Source organism: Panthera leo, chromosome B3, assembly GCF_018350215.1.
Source record: "Panthera leo isolate Ple1 chromosome B3, P.leo_Ple1_pat1.1, whole genome shotgun sequence".
Classification (NCBI taxonomy): Eukaryota; Metazoa; Chordata; class Mammalia; order Carnivora; family Felidae; genus Panthera; species Panthera leo.
In genome coordinates this window covers 121,221,653-121,235,893 of record NC_056684.1, presented here as the reverse complement: position 1 = coordinate 121,235,893, position 14,241 = coordinate 121,221,653, and the positions used below count along the sequence as shown (strand labels likewise).

Genomic DNA, 14,241 nt, shown 5'->3' with positions numbered 1-14,241 from the left:
TGGTTTTCGTAGGCTGGCGGAGTCTTTCTTGGGAGTGGTTCTGTGCCCGGACATCATGCTGCCTTGTGTCTCCAGCATAAATATGAGCCCTGGAACTGACAGAACACATCCTGACGTGCCACCTTATCCTTAGTTACAGTGGCAAATTCATTCTGATGAAGCCAGTTCTAGAACCAGAGAAAATGGGAATGACAGTGACTTGGTGGATGTGGATGTGCTCACTGACATCTAGCATCAACCAAATCCCCTTTTCCATTGGAGGCCAACTCTTCTGAACCTCTGCTCATCTCAGAATCATTGCTGTTTTCCCCAACAATATCATTCTTCATACCAAGAGCACTCGTGATGCAGCATATCTTAAAAGAGTGTTTCATTATTATGTCTGGGATTTTTTCCAAGCCATGGACACTCTTTCTTCAAGTTTGATGCTGGCACTTTCTTGATCTTACCAGAAGGACCCTTCATATGCAGGGAGTGACAAACAACAGCACTGCTGAAACCAGGAAAAGCAGGGCTCCTACTCCTGCCCGCAACCCACTCACCATTGGCACAAAAATATGACAACAAAAGGCATGTTATCTTTCCTATCCTTGGAAAGTCCAGCGGGTGTCACTAAATGGTCATGACTTTGGCATTAAGAAGGTTTGGTGGTGCGATTGGCTCCACCAAAGATCCAACCCCAGCAGCAAAGGCTGCCCTCAGTTTAGGCAGCCCTTGCCCATCTCCCAAACTTTGGGCTGGATCCATCTAAGAGGGAGAGCTTTGAAGCGCTGTGTATTGGATGATGATTGGAGTTACAGTAGCAGATGGAGTAGCTTTTTTTTTTTTTTTTTTTAAGATTGGCCTTAAATTAATTGTGATATAAAGGGTCTGTTGACAGGCTGCCATTTCTCACTTAGAAACTTGTCTCTTTTGCTGTTTCTTTTCTTTTTTAAAATTTATTTATTTATTTTTGAGAGAGAGAGAGAGAGAGCATGGGAGGGGCAGAGAGAGGATCTCAAGCAGGCTCTGCTCTGAGCACCTGAGGCGGGGCTCAATCTCACTAACCGTGAGATTGTGACCTGTGCCAGAATCCAGAGTTGGATGCTTAACTGACTGAGCCACCTACGCTCCACTTTTGCTGTTTCTGTATAATATTTATCCTGCACATCTTATGGCCTGTTGCTCACTCACCCATGGCTACCTTGCTGTCCCCCTAGCTCATGGTCTCTCAGCAGTCCCCAAGGTGAAGTTCTTGGCCCGATGGGGGGCATCATCCCCCCCACCCTAGCTAGTCTGCTAGCTAGTCATACTGTACCTCTCCTCTTTTGCACCCCATCCCTCCCAGGCTCTTCTCATCCTCTTCCTCCTTGATGCCCAGGCCACTCATTGGCCCTGTCCCACTGGATGTTGTGGACCTAAGGGCCACCACCTGGAGTACCCAGAGCACTATACGGGGTAGGGAGTAGGGGCTAGGGGGTAGAGGTGTGGTTGGGGAGGACTGCCCAACTGCAGGTGGGTGTGTGCAGGCACTCTGGCACAGCAGTCTCCAGGACTGAGGCACAAGGGTTGGTGGCTGCAGGCACTTGACCCTCAGGCTGTTGCCTTGGAAAACATGATTCCTCTGCATTGGATCCTACCCAAAGTCTGGAAAACAAGTCAGCAACTCACTTTATATCTTCTTCATATGGTGAAAGAAATTGTAGAAACTGGCTCTTGTGGTCTAAGTATTTTCTAAGTTCAAAACCAAAAGTTCTGTTACCACTGTTACTTGTTCAAGTCAATGAGGGTGTCTGGGACCAGAAACTCATAGGATTTCTATCTAATGAACACAAAACGTCACTTCTACACAATATGCAATTTCTAGAAGGGAGAGGAAGCCTCAATAAACATTAAAAAATCAATAGTATGTGACAGAGGCAGGTAAAGGCTGAAATAGAGCGTGGATACAAGTGTTCTTAAAAGGTAATATTAGGTACCCAGTGTTTAATCAACGTAATGATACATTGCCGTTGTTTTCTCATAGTGGTGGATAGGAAATTATGAAGAGATGGTTTCTGGATCTCAGCACGAAGCGATGGTGCCTGGCCATGAGGAACCTTCATGTGCACTGGTTGGACAATAAATACACAAGCAGGTATTCTCTACCCATTATTCTAAATCATTGATAAATCGCTATACTGCATATGGACTTATGCATTTTGTAATGCACTGATTTTAGTTCATTTTTTGTATAGACAGGAGCCCCCATGAAAATATTTTCCTGGGGCCTGACTTAAGGTGGTCCCGGAGGAGCACTGCTGTATGGCCAGTGACACAATGAATTTCAGAATTATTAGAATATGAAAAAAACTTGATCACAAAATAGGTGAAATGCAATAATTCAGTGGCTTAGAAAAGACAGCAACTTTTTTCTCACTTGGGGTAGTCTTCATTCCGGGCTGGAAGGGGGCTCTGCTCCACATGGTGGTTCAGGGATCCAGGTACCTTTCATTTCCCTCTCTCAGCCCCTAGGGCGTCCTTCTCACTTGCATGGTCAAAGCTGGGTCTCAGGCAAGTTCATGTTCTGGGTTAAGGGAAGGGGAAAGAGTGTCAGTGAGGCAAGCCCACTATCTTCAAGCATAGGTCTGATAGTCCCTTCTATTCAGATAGTGCAAACTTAATCACATGGTCACACCTAGCTGCAAGGGAAGCCAGGAAATGCTGTCCCCAGCTGGGCAGCTATGGGCCCAACTACAAATGGGTTACTATGGAAGAAAGGGAGGAAGAATCTTGGTGAAACTCTAATAGTCTCCATTTTAAGAACCCATTTAAAAAAATTTTGTTTAATCTTTATTTTTGGGAGAGAGAGAGAGAGAGAGAGACAGAACGTGAGCAGGGGAGGGGCAGAGAGGGAGGGAGACACAGAATCTGAAGCACGCACAGAGCCCGACGCAGGTCTTGAACCCACGAGCTGTGAGATCATAACCTGAGCCAAAGTTGGAGGCTTAACCGACTGAGCCACCCAGGTGCCCTAAGAACCCATTTGAATGAACCATGTCAGTTGCTACTTTGTCCTAGAGACGTGTAAGAAAGCTTTTGTTTGTCACCTGGAAGTTGATTCAGACAACTGTGGCACAAGCTTTGTACTGCCATTCAGCAACATCCTCCTTACACTGTTAACTCTCAACTTGATGTATTTACCAACAATGAGCTTCTTTTTAGTATAAAGGCTGCTACCTATCTGTTGCCTTTTGCCATCACAAATCCTTTCACCTGTCCTCTGGTAGTTGTACCCTGATTCTCCTATTGGGAACCCCCACGTTTCCGTCTTGGATGTCCTGCACACAGAGCTGACTCCACCCCTAGATCCAGAGGGGGTCATGTGATTACAGCCTGACCAATTAGGTCATCACATTCCCCAGCTATTGTGTACTGCTTGGCGATGGACCCACGACCAAATCAGAGCAATGAAGTACAATGGGACTTTGGCTGGGAATACAGAAAGAAAACTACTTGGCATTTTTTCCTCCACAAATCTCAAACTGGGAACATACAGGATTGAAGCACGGGTGGCCATCTTGCCCACATGAGAAGAGAATATTCAGAAGAGCAAAGTCAGGAGGTAAAGATAAAACCAAGTCCCAATAGATTGTTTGAGTTCCTGGGTCAGATTACGCTTAAGCCAGTACTATGCCTAAGTCCCTGGTCTTCTCAGTTACAAGAGATGACCTCCACCCCCCCCCCCCCTTTTAAGTCATTTTGAGTTGAATATTCTGTCACTTAGTGCAACTGAAAGAGTCCTGATACAAGGACCATGAAGACTTGGTCTTTTGTATGTAGAGTGAAAATTCTCTTGGGCTGTATGCAGCCTGCCTCTTCCCTGAATCTCTGGAGCTGGCTTTCAGCCAGTGGTTCTCGGTCAGGAATGGTTTTGTCCCCAGGAACATTGGGCAATGTCCAGAGGTGGGTTTGATTGTCAAAGTGAGGGGGAAGGGGAAGGAAGGGATGCTACCGGCTTCTTGTGGCTGGAGGGTACATCCTAAACATCCTACAATGCACAGGGCAGCCCCCACAACAAAGAAGCATCCAGCCCCAAGTGTCATCAGTGCTCAAGTTGAGAAGCCCCGCTAACCCCATGCAGAGTTCAGACACTCTGAAGGGACTCCCCAGTCCAAACATACTCGGGAAAGTGAGCTCCCAGAAAGAGCTGTGTTCTCACCAGGGAAGGCCTCACCCTGAGACCCTCCAGGGCTCGTTAGCTCCAGGCGAAGTGACAGCAACTTATTCATGATTAAGCTCTTTGGGAAACTGATCCAAAGAGGGCAGCCATTGCCTGGTGGGGGTTAAGACTGCTTCTTGGCACCCAGGAGAGAGAAATGGGTGGCCTGTGACAGATTTTATTTAAGGCCTAGCATCTTTTAAAGAGTGTTAGGAGCCCTCTCTCCAACAGACTGAAAAATGAGACTTGTTTAGGTCTGAAATACCGCTGTTATCCTTAGCCTGCAGGGTAAATGCTTTTTTACTGAAATAGAACCGGGGATCTCTCCTCTCTGAATCCTCTATGCTGGGGAAGGGGGGCTTTTCCAGAAGCCCTGATTGTGGAATGCCTTTTCTTCCAGGCTCACATCCCCACTTGCATTGCAGCCCACGCCTCTGCTCAGCGGGGTCCTTTCTAAGAGCTTCCTAGTGGGTGTCTGATCAGCAGACCAATGCTCTGAAGACCCCCGGACTCTTCACAGACCCCCAGCTGCTGCCTGGTCCGGGTGTCTCTCTCCAGGGCTCACCCTTCTTTACAAGCCTGCCTCCTATAAAGGGACAGAGCCACCCACCCTTGCTGCAAGGACAGTGAGAGAGGGGGGCTCAGAGGCAACTTTATTCCCCCCGCCCCCGCCAGTAATAACAAATAAGACCCTTCAAGCACTGATCAAATCACAGCTCCAACAACCCTGGGAATTTAGATATTTTTTTAGAGGAACTTTCCCCCCAGATGTTCAGCCTGGCTTTGCCCAGACCCCTCCCCCACTTAGTTGACTGCACAAAGCTTTCGAAAAACAGCTTTTGTTTCCAGGCGGAGCTGTATCCTCCCAGGAACCTTTCCTCCAGCACGCAGCCTGCAGACCTCATGCCTTGCCTCCCCCTCCAGGGTGAAGTCAGGCCAACACAGGGTGAAGAATTCGGAGGGTGTGGGTGTTTGGCTGGGGACAAGGAGTCCCTTCTTTTTTTTTTCTTGGTGTCACTTCCAGACAGATAAGAAGGGGAAAAAAAGCAGTAAACATTCTTCACTTATGGACAAAAGTGGAGATGGAATTTTCTCCAGGACCCTCTCTGTGGGTCAGGGCTCTGCGGTTGGGGGTGGAGGGTAGGGAACGGAAGACCCAACTTCCCTCGAGAAAGTTTGAGTTCAGTGAAACCAATCCCTCGAATGTGGGTGTAATCAAAATGTCACTCCATTTTGGCCTCTCCCTGGTCCACGTGAACTGTTCAGCAAGGGAGGCACGTCCCCTCTGTTCAGCCTCAGGTAAGGTCATTCCACAATCCATTTAGAGACTAAAAGCACTTGGCTGGCTCAGTCAGTGGAGAGTGCTTATCTCAGGGTGGTGACACCTTATCTTGTGAGTTCCAGCCCCACGTAGGGTGTAGAGGTTACTTAGAAAATAAAATCTTAAAACAAAAAAACTCATCTGTCATAGATATGACACTTGCCTCCCTTCAGAGAAAAACATCTTCCTCCTCCTGCTCTAAGGTCTGTAGTCTGGACTGCTGGCCTTCAGGGACTGGTCTGTGGCAGAATTTTGTCTGTTTTCTCACCTGACTGCCTCTCCTTCCTTGCTGATGGCTTCCAAGGTCTAAGTGGGAGGGATTGTTGGGGGAAGAAGTGAGAACAGAGGAAAAGGGCAATTCTTATCTGACTGCAGATTTGCCAGCCCTGTGGGCCCAGCAGATGGTAAAAGCTGTTGGCTGGGGCATCTCCCAGATTCTTCAGGGGTTCCCATCTCTGAGGCTCTCTCCTGAGGGTCCCGATCTGCATCTCCCTTACAGGTAAACCACTTGTGACTCCGTCTTCAGCCCCCTGGGGAGTCCAGCATCCCCCTCCAACTTCTCCCTGCTGAGATCCCTTTGCCCCTTTAGGAGGTGCTATGGGGCTTAAAATGGCCCCATGCTGGACCTCTTCCCCCACAGCCTGCATCTGGTCCCTGGAAAGCACTCACAGGGCCCCTGCCCCAATCCCAGTACAATGCATCCTGTGGGCACAGACCCGTGGGGGCCCGTAGCTCTGAAGGGCTTTGTGGGAGCCCCCATCATGAGGCTTGAGGTGAAGGTGGTAGGGCCCCCACCTTGTTGAGGGTGGAACTCACAGGATAGCTTTACTCTTTGGGAAGGTTTCTATTTCCAAACCCTGCTGTTCTCTATACTCTGGCCCTTTTCATATCCTTGATAGGCTGAGGGGCCCGAGTGCTGTGCAGCTGGGTCTCCATTGTTTCCTTTGTAAATACTGCATAAGGCGTGTGTCTGCTCCTCCGTCTGCTATCTGACATTGCAGTAGCCAGCCTCTGAGATGGCCCCCAGTTGTCCTCACCTCCTGATTTTCTCACCTTGTGTGGGCTCCTCCCTCCTGAACAGGGCTGACCCTTGTAACCATTTGCTATGACAAACACGATGGTATGTGACTTCCGAGGCTAGGTCGTTGTGTGGGCTTCATTGTGTATCCTATGAGGATACGTTGAAGCCTTAACCCCCCAGTACCTGTGAATGTGACCTTAGTTGGGAAGAGTCTTTACAGGTATAATCAAGGGCATAATGGATTAGGACAGGCCCTAAATCCAATGACTTATAGGAAGAGAGACACAGAGCAGACGGACACAGGGAAGAGGCCATGTGAGGACAGAGGAAGAATTTGGAGTTATGCCAAGGCTACAAGCCAAGGAACACCTGGGGCCACCAGAAACTGGAAGAGACAAGAAAGGATTCTCCCCTAGATCCTTTGGTGGGAGGACTAGAACTAGGATCCAGACTCCCCACTTCTGGTCTTGGATTGTGTTTCCTGCCGACACCTTGACCTCAGCTTCTGGCTTCCAGAATCGTGAGAGAGTGGATATCTGTTGTGCTAAGCCACCCTGTTTGTGTTACTTTGTTACAACAGCCCTAAGAACCTAATACAGTCATAAAAGACATTGTGATTTCTTCCTTGATCTCTCTTGAATCACTCATCCCAAGGGAAGCCGGTTGCCAGGTCACGAGGTTACTCAAGCAGACCTCCGGAGAGGTCCGCAGGGCAAGGAACCAAGGCCTCCCGTCCACAGCCAGCACCAACTTGCCGCCACGCAAGTGAGAGGCCTTAGAACCAGGTCCTACAGCCTCAGCCAGGCCTTCAGATGACTGCAACCTAGCTGACATTTGCTGACATTTGCTGCTTCTCAAGAAACATGGAGCCAGAACATTAAGCCATTCCCTAGTCCCTGGCTCACAGAAACTGTGAGGTGTTAAGCGTTTATTATTATATGAGCTGCGGATCATTGAAGTAATCTGTTATGCAGCAATAGATAACTAACACTGATATCTATATATTGGGGCTTCGGTATAACCTCAAACAGGAAGAGGTGCTCTGTGGAATCCTCATACATCACTTGGAACGGTCAGGGACCCCAGTGCCATTCTCTTCAGGGACATTTCCAGCAACGGGCTCCCAGGCCATCTGTGGTTAGGTGTCCCAATTACTCATTTACCAGTGAGCACCTTCCATGCGCTAGGCACTGTGTTAGGGGCTGGGGCTATAGGTGTGAACAGTCTGTTCACGGCCAGCTGCCATGATGGCCATACCTCTGCTGGTAGACGGGTATGGGCAAGAAAGACTGCACTCATCTGCAGAGCCAGGGGGAAGAGGGGACATGGAGGCCTTAAGAGGGGAAGCCTTGAGCAGTAAGATCCTTCGAAGACAGGAAGAGCACTAAGTTCAAGGGGCCACAGAGTGGTGGGAGGTAGAGCTGGAGCTGGCATCTCGACTCCCCACTTGGGGTCTTGGAGTTGTGTTTCTTAAACAGCACGGAGGCTGGTTTCGTGGCACCAGGGTCTCTGCAGATCCTCGGAGGCAGAGACTCAAATCCTGCCGGGGACACTGTTCTTTGGATAATGGTGTCTCTGTGGAAAGATGGGAGCCCAAAGTCCCAGGATCTTGTTTCTGCTCTGCCAACTTAGCTAAGTCCCTCCCTTTGGGGATCCTTTGAACCATGACACATCGGCCACTCCCTCTGAAAAGCCTAAGGGTGAGAAGGCTGGCCCTTCCCAGTCCTAGCCTTCCTTACTGCTATTTTCTAGAGAGATTTAGTCAGTTTTTGCCACCTACAGAAACCTTCCAGGCTGGTCCCTCCCAAGGTCAACTTGCATACCTTGCAGATAAGGATAACCACCATTTCTGTAGCTGCTACTCAACAGCAAGTGATTCCCCTAATCTTCACAGCACCCTCTAAGGCAAGGACTTATGACCCACAGTTGGCAGTTGGGGATAATGTCCCACTTGCCTCTCACTACCCCAGAGGGTGACTAAGAGGCATTCAGTCTGAGGATTAAAGCCAGGACCCTAGGAACTGGGACTTTTTCCAGCCTCGAGGGTTTACCGTGGTGGGTAGACACAGGGCAGTGAGGTTGCACAGAGTGGTGGTTAAAGAGAAGGAGTCTAGGGGAGCCTGGGTGGCTCAGTCGGTTGGGCGTCCGACTTCGGCTCAGGTCATGATCTCACGGTCTGTGGGTTCGAGCCCCGCATCGGGCTCTTTGCTGACAGCTTGGAGCCTGGAGCCTGCTTCAGATTCTGTGTCTCCCTCTCTCTCTGCCCCTCCCCTGCTCAGAGTCTGTCTCTCTCTGTCTCTCAATAATAGATAAATGTTAAAAAAATAAATTAAAAAAAAAGAAGGAGTCTAAGGCCAGACTGCCCAGTTTGCAACCTAGCTTCCTCTTATGCTCCTAGCTGCTGATTCCCCATCTGAAAGACAGGGATAAGAGCTCGTACCTCCTTGGGTTGTTGGGACGGTTAGATGAGATAATGCGTGAATTCCATGGCAAGAGTAAGCAGCCCACGACGTTTTTCTTCCTTTGATATTATTATTGATGTGACTGTCCCCCCTCCCACCCCCCATGGCCATGAGACTCTTCTAGCAGGGTGATATTCGAAAAGGGACGAATTTAAGTGAAACAGATATAAAGCTGGAGGCTGATGGAAATTTGTGGCTGGAAGGCTGTTTTCTGCTTTTTGGAGGGATTCTTTTCCAGCTCCAAGACAGCTCCCTGTGTAAGGTGATGAGTGTGATTAACTGCGATCGGCTCCTCTCCACCTAAGGAGGAAAGCTGGACGTCACCTGTGGCTTCCATCCAGGTGAGTGCAGTTACCCATCATGTCCACAGGATGTCGCTAACAATCACACTTCGACTACCTGCAGCCACACCAAGCTGTTCAGGGCTGGGAACTCAACAGCAGACTCCCGTTCAGGGAAAAGACGTTACGAGGGGCTGAGCGATCTTCGGCAACACCCTTTGAACCCTTCTTGACACCGCAACACACTGTGAGTAGAAGGGTGTGTGGTGGCCAGGAGTGACTTGGCCCAGGTGACCCAGGGGGTGAGGTACAGAGCTAGTAGATTACCAGGGCCTCCCGCCTCCCAGCTAGGTGTGCCGACCCCACACCTGTCCTGTGTGTGCAAGAGGCTCGGTGGGAACAGGAGCCTGGTTTCTGGGTCTCGAGGGACGGCCACCTTAGGGAATGTGATTTGAAGATGGGGGTTCAGGGTGACATGGAAGGGCCTCTGCTCCTCTCCCTTGAGCCCTAGGCCAGCTCTCAGGGCCCTCTAGGCTGCCTTCTGATTTCTGCTATTTTAATGGCAGGAACAATGGAATTAGCAATTCATCCTTAAGGCAGGTGCTCACAGAGCCAGCCCCTCAGGAAAATGCTGGCTCCGAGCAGAGGGGTCTTTAAGGCTCTTGGCAGGGGTGGGGATGGTGTCGGCCAACACAAATTTCTCCATCCAGAATCATTTTTAGGAGCTCTGACTGGAAGTGAAGCACCAGAGATGCAAGGAGTTATAGCCCGGGGGCGCCTGGGTGGTTCAGTCAGCTAAGCTAAGCTTCCGACTTCAGCTCAGGTGGTGATCTCGCGACTCGGGAGTTCCAACCCCGCATCAGGCTCTGTGCTGACAGCTCGGAGCCTGGAGCCTGCTTCGTTATGTCTCCCTCTGTCTCTGCCCCTCCCCTGCTCGCTCTCTGTCTCTCTGTCTCTCTCTCTCAAAAATAATTAAACATTACAAACACTAAAAACAAAAAGGTCACAGCCCACTTGTACAAAGGGAAGGCTGCTCTGAGGGGTGAGGGCGAGAGCATTGTCTGTGGAGGGTCCGTTGCGTGTACAGTGGTCGTAGTCATAGTAATAGATGCTCAGGAAGCTCCATTCCCATCCTTCCTCATTTCCTCGTAGCCTTCTGGAAGGGGCCATCCTAGCCCCATCCTGAGGCACTGCTCTTTCTTTTCTGATGATCGCAAGCTCTGTGATTTCCTTCCCCTCTCTCTTCATTTTGCCAGAATTCCCTCTCTGCCTCTGGAGCTATTTGCCCTGGGGCTCCAATCTGCAGGACCCAGAAGGCATTGCCTCTGAGGTCCTTGGCCTCAGGGAAGTTGGCTCAGCCTGGGAAGCAAACACGTAATAGAAAGTAGAGCATTTTCTCCTCCGTGCAGGGTCAGCAGGAGAGAGGGAAGACGGCCTCGACCACTGTGCATTTGGACTGAGGCATCACATCATCGGGGCGGTCGAGGGGTGCAGCCTTCACACCTCCCCTTGGTCTACCTGGAGCAGGTAGGGCCAACCCCACTTTTACTGAGATGTGGAAATGATGGGAAGGAAGGGAAGACCCAGGACTAGGAAGTGTGGTGTTTTGTTTTTTGTTTTTTCAGAACTGTTGGAGGTAGGGACAGGGACAGGGAGAAGTACAATCGGCCCGGGATTGGTTTATTTTTATTGCTTTTTAAAATCATGTGAATAATACATGTTCATTGAAAAAAAAAAAATAGAAAACACAGATAAGCCAAGAGAAGACAAATCATCTGTTAACATCTTGGCAAATAGCCCGTTTCTATGCTTAGATCACAGAGAATACTTTTGTTTCATCAATAAAATGTTTTCTTGCTGTATGTTGCTTTAAAACCTGCCATCTTGGGCTCCTGGCTGGCTCAGTCTGTGGAACGTGCGACTCTTGACTTCGGCTCAGGTCATGATCTCACTTTGTGAGATTGAGCTCTGCATTGGGCTCTGCGCTGACGGCACGGAGCCTGCTTGGGATTCTCTCTCTTCCTCTCCCTCTCTGCCCCTCCCCCGTGCTCGCTCGCTCTCTTGCTCTCTCTCTCTCAAAATAAATAAACTTTTAAAATAAATAAATAAAACCTGCTTTCTTGTCTTTTTTAACAGAAAAATATACTAGGACATCTTTTCAGGCCAGCAGATAAGTATATTTAATTTGCATGGATGTTATGGGCTCTGCGGTATTAAACTAGTGGTTGGGACTTGCCCCCATCATTCTGTCTTTTGTCAGCAGCGAAAATGACCTGGGTGCCTGCACCGGGCTTGGGACTGGACATCGGTCCTTGGGCGGCTGGGGAAGGTTAAAGTCTAGCAAGGCACAGAGCTGTTGCAGAATAAGGACATGCCTTCCCAACAGAACCCTGATGATCTTGACCCCTTTGGCCCCTGACACAGGAGAATACCAGCGGATGAGGCGGGGACGAACAGAGGGCAAGGCCACATGGAGAGAGAGGTACAAGTGCGGTATGTGGGAGCCAAGGTTGCACAGTGGCTAAGCCCATAGTCTCTGGAGTCTGACAAGGACCTGGCTACCAATCCTGGCTCTGGTACAACCAGCTGTGTGATCTGGATCAAGTTACTTAACCTCTCTGAGCCTCCATTTTTGCACCTGTAAATCATAGCGGCACATATCAAGTTTGTGAAAATGAAGTCAGATGATACATGTAAAGCACTTGGCAAATTGCACTGCATGTACTCAATTGATGGTAGCCAGAGTTATTTTGATCATTATTAGGTAAGTGGGCCTGGAGAGCTGGGGGACAGCTGCACATAGAAGATGAATGTGTATTTCCCCAAGTCCACAGCTATGGCTGAGTTTTTTTGTGTAGGGCCAGGTGTGGGTGTGGGTAGTTGGGATCTAGAGAGGAAGTAATGGGGCCGGGGGTTGGAGAGTGAGGGCTTATAATCATAGCTCCTCTGAAATCAGGTAAAGGCTCTGGTCACCCTTCCACTTGAGGAATATGTTGGATTTGTCCATATCGCACCTCCCTCCCTGATACTGTCCTTGAAAAGGTCCCCGGGGTGGGGGTGGGGGTGCAGGTCATGGTTCTCAGCCTGGATAATAAGAACAGAGGTCATGATGTCTGCACCTGTGTTTGTGCAGGTGAGGGAGAGAGGGTTGTATTCAGCAGGAGGACCCTGGCGAAGGGAATAGGCGGAGAGGGCGTGGTCATTGGAGGATCGCTGCCTGGCTGCCAGACCACCTCTCCAGTGAGCAGAAGGGGGCGGGTACTGTGACCTTGAGCAACTAGGGACCTGATGGTCAACTGGGTCCACCCTCCCGGGGAGCAGGTGCCCCGCTGGCCTTGCCTGCACACCGGCAGCCTGGGCCCTGGACCAGCACCCCCCCCCCCCCCCCACCAACCCCTGTCCCTTTCCCGTATGGCTACTAATGAGGAGCAGGTTCTCCAAGGGCAGAGGGCTGTGCTCTCAGCAGTTGGGTTGGTGGTAGATGATCAAGAGTGAGAGTGTGTCTGCCTGTGTTCTTTTAACTTCTCCAGAAAGGTCACCAAGGGGTCTCCATTACAAGCGGTCTTGAGCCCAGTATGATTTTCTCCTACAATTGAATCTACTCCCTGGATGGCCTCCAGTGTTCAAGCTGATGACAATCGCCTGTCTTTGCAATTGATTTCCTGGAAGCGGCTGGCCGGCCAGCAGCCACATGATGGATATGTGCTGGGGGACTGGTGCGGCCGAGCGGGGCATAGGAGCTGTAAGCGACCCCCCCCCCCCACACACACACACACAGACACACATCATGGCAGGGTCTGTCAAATGTAGGACGCCTGCACTTCTGCCCACTCACTCCACCTTGAGGTAGCAACGCCCAGAGAACTGTTCACACACGTGCACCAAGAGGCATGGGCAAGGTTGCTGGCTACAGAATTGTTTGCGTGGAAAAAAATTGGAGCCGCCTTATCTGTTCATGCGAGATGGGAGGAGCTGCCACATTCTGAATGTGAAGGGCATCCCTTGGGATTGTGCAGAGGCACTATTTACCATAAAATCCTTTTGACTCCTGCTTCCCAGAGTTGGGCGGGCAATGGGGACCCTGAGTGAGGGTGTGAGTGGAAAGGGTAGGATTGAATCGGCTGTGTTACATCCATTCAGGCAATATTACGCAGACGCTTTTAAAAAACAACCAACAAGGATGCCCCGTGTATGTTGACATGAGAAGATGTCCAGGATATACTGTTATGGGGAGAAAATTGCAGAGCAATATGGTCAACAGGAGAGTATTTGCGTAAAAGCAAAAAAAAAAACACAAAGATCCTGGCACCCTGCACATGCGTGCATGGATGTACCTGCGCGTGTGTGTAAATGCTTAGTAAAAGCCTGTGATGACACACAGCAAACTGCTAATACAGGTCACTGCCAGGGAAAGCAGTGATAATTGATGAGAGATGGGAATAAAAGGAACTTTTCACTTTTTTCTTTCTTTACCTCTGTATTCCCTTTTTTTTTTTTTTTTATGGAAAGCAAAAAGGGTAGTGTAAAGAAAAGTGTCCTCCTTTTCTGTGTGCTGCTTGCCTAACTCACTCATACACCACAGCCTCCACCAAATTCCTGTTCCTTACCATCCTCTTTGGGACAGTGAGTCCCTCCAAGGTCCCTCAGCTTTTCCTCTCAAAGGGGAAATCCTGGGCAGGAGACCTGGGCACTGCCTGGACTCCCATCAAAAGGCCCCCGGGACACTGGAGGGGACGGACAGGAGCCCGACATCTGTCCTGGACCTCTGACCCAAGTCCAGTGGGGGTCATGTTTTCCAGGAGACACTGCAGACACAGCCCGTGGGGATGTGAAGGCCCTTCTCTGCAGATGTGCAGCAGGGGAAACACATGGGAAGGAACCCAACAAGGCTGAGGGGGCTAGGAGGGTAGAGCTGTGTCAAATAAAGCCCCTTTTTCTGGGGGGTGGGGGGGCGAGTGTCAAGCCAGGCCCTGTAT

The 14,241-nt window shown here is 50.0% G+C and overlaps 1 long non-coding RNA gene across 2 annotated transcripts; it reads left to right on the top strand.

Annotated features, from left to right (window-relative positions):
- Window positions 1-9,258: 9,258 nt before the first annotated feature.
- On the top strand, window positions 9,259-13,005 carry LOC122222975. Of its 2 annotated transcripts, XR_006203967.1 has the most exons (4): window positions 9,259-9,512; window positions 10,675-10,792; window positions 11,402-11,758; window positions 12,796-13,005. It is a non-coding gene; the product is annotated as an uncharacterized LOC122222975 (long non-coding RNA). The 2 variants fall into 2 exon arrangements; XR_006203966.1 differs by lacking the exon at window positions 12,796-13,005 and having other exon boundaries at window positions 11,402-12,612.
- Window positions 13,006-14,241: the final 1,236 nt, after the last annotated feature.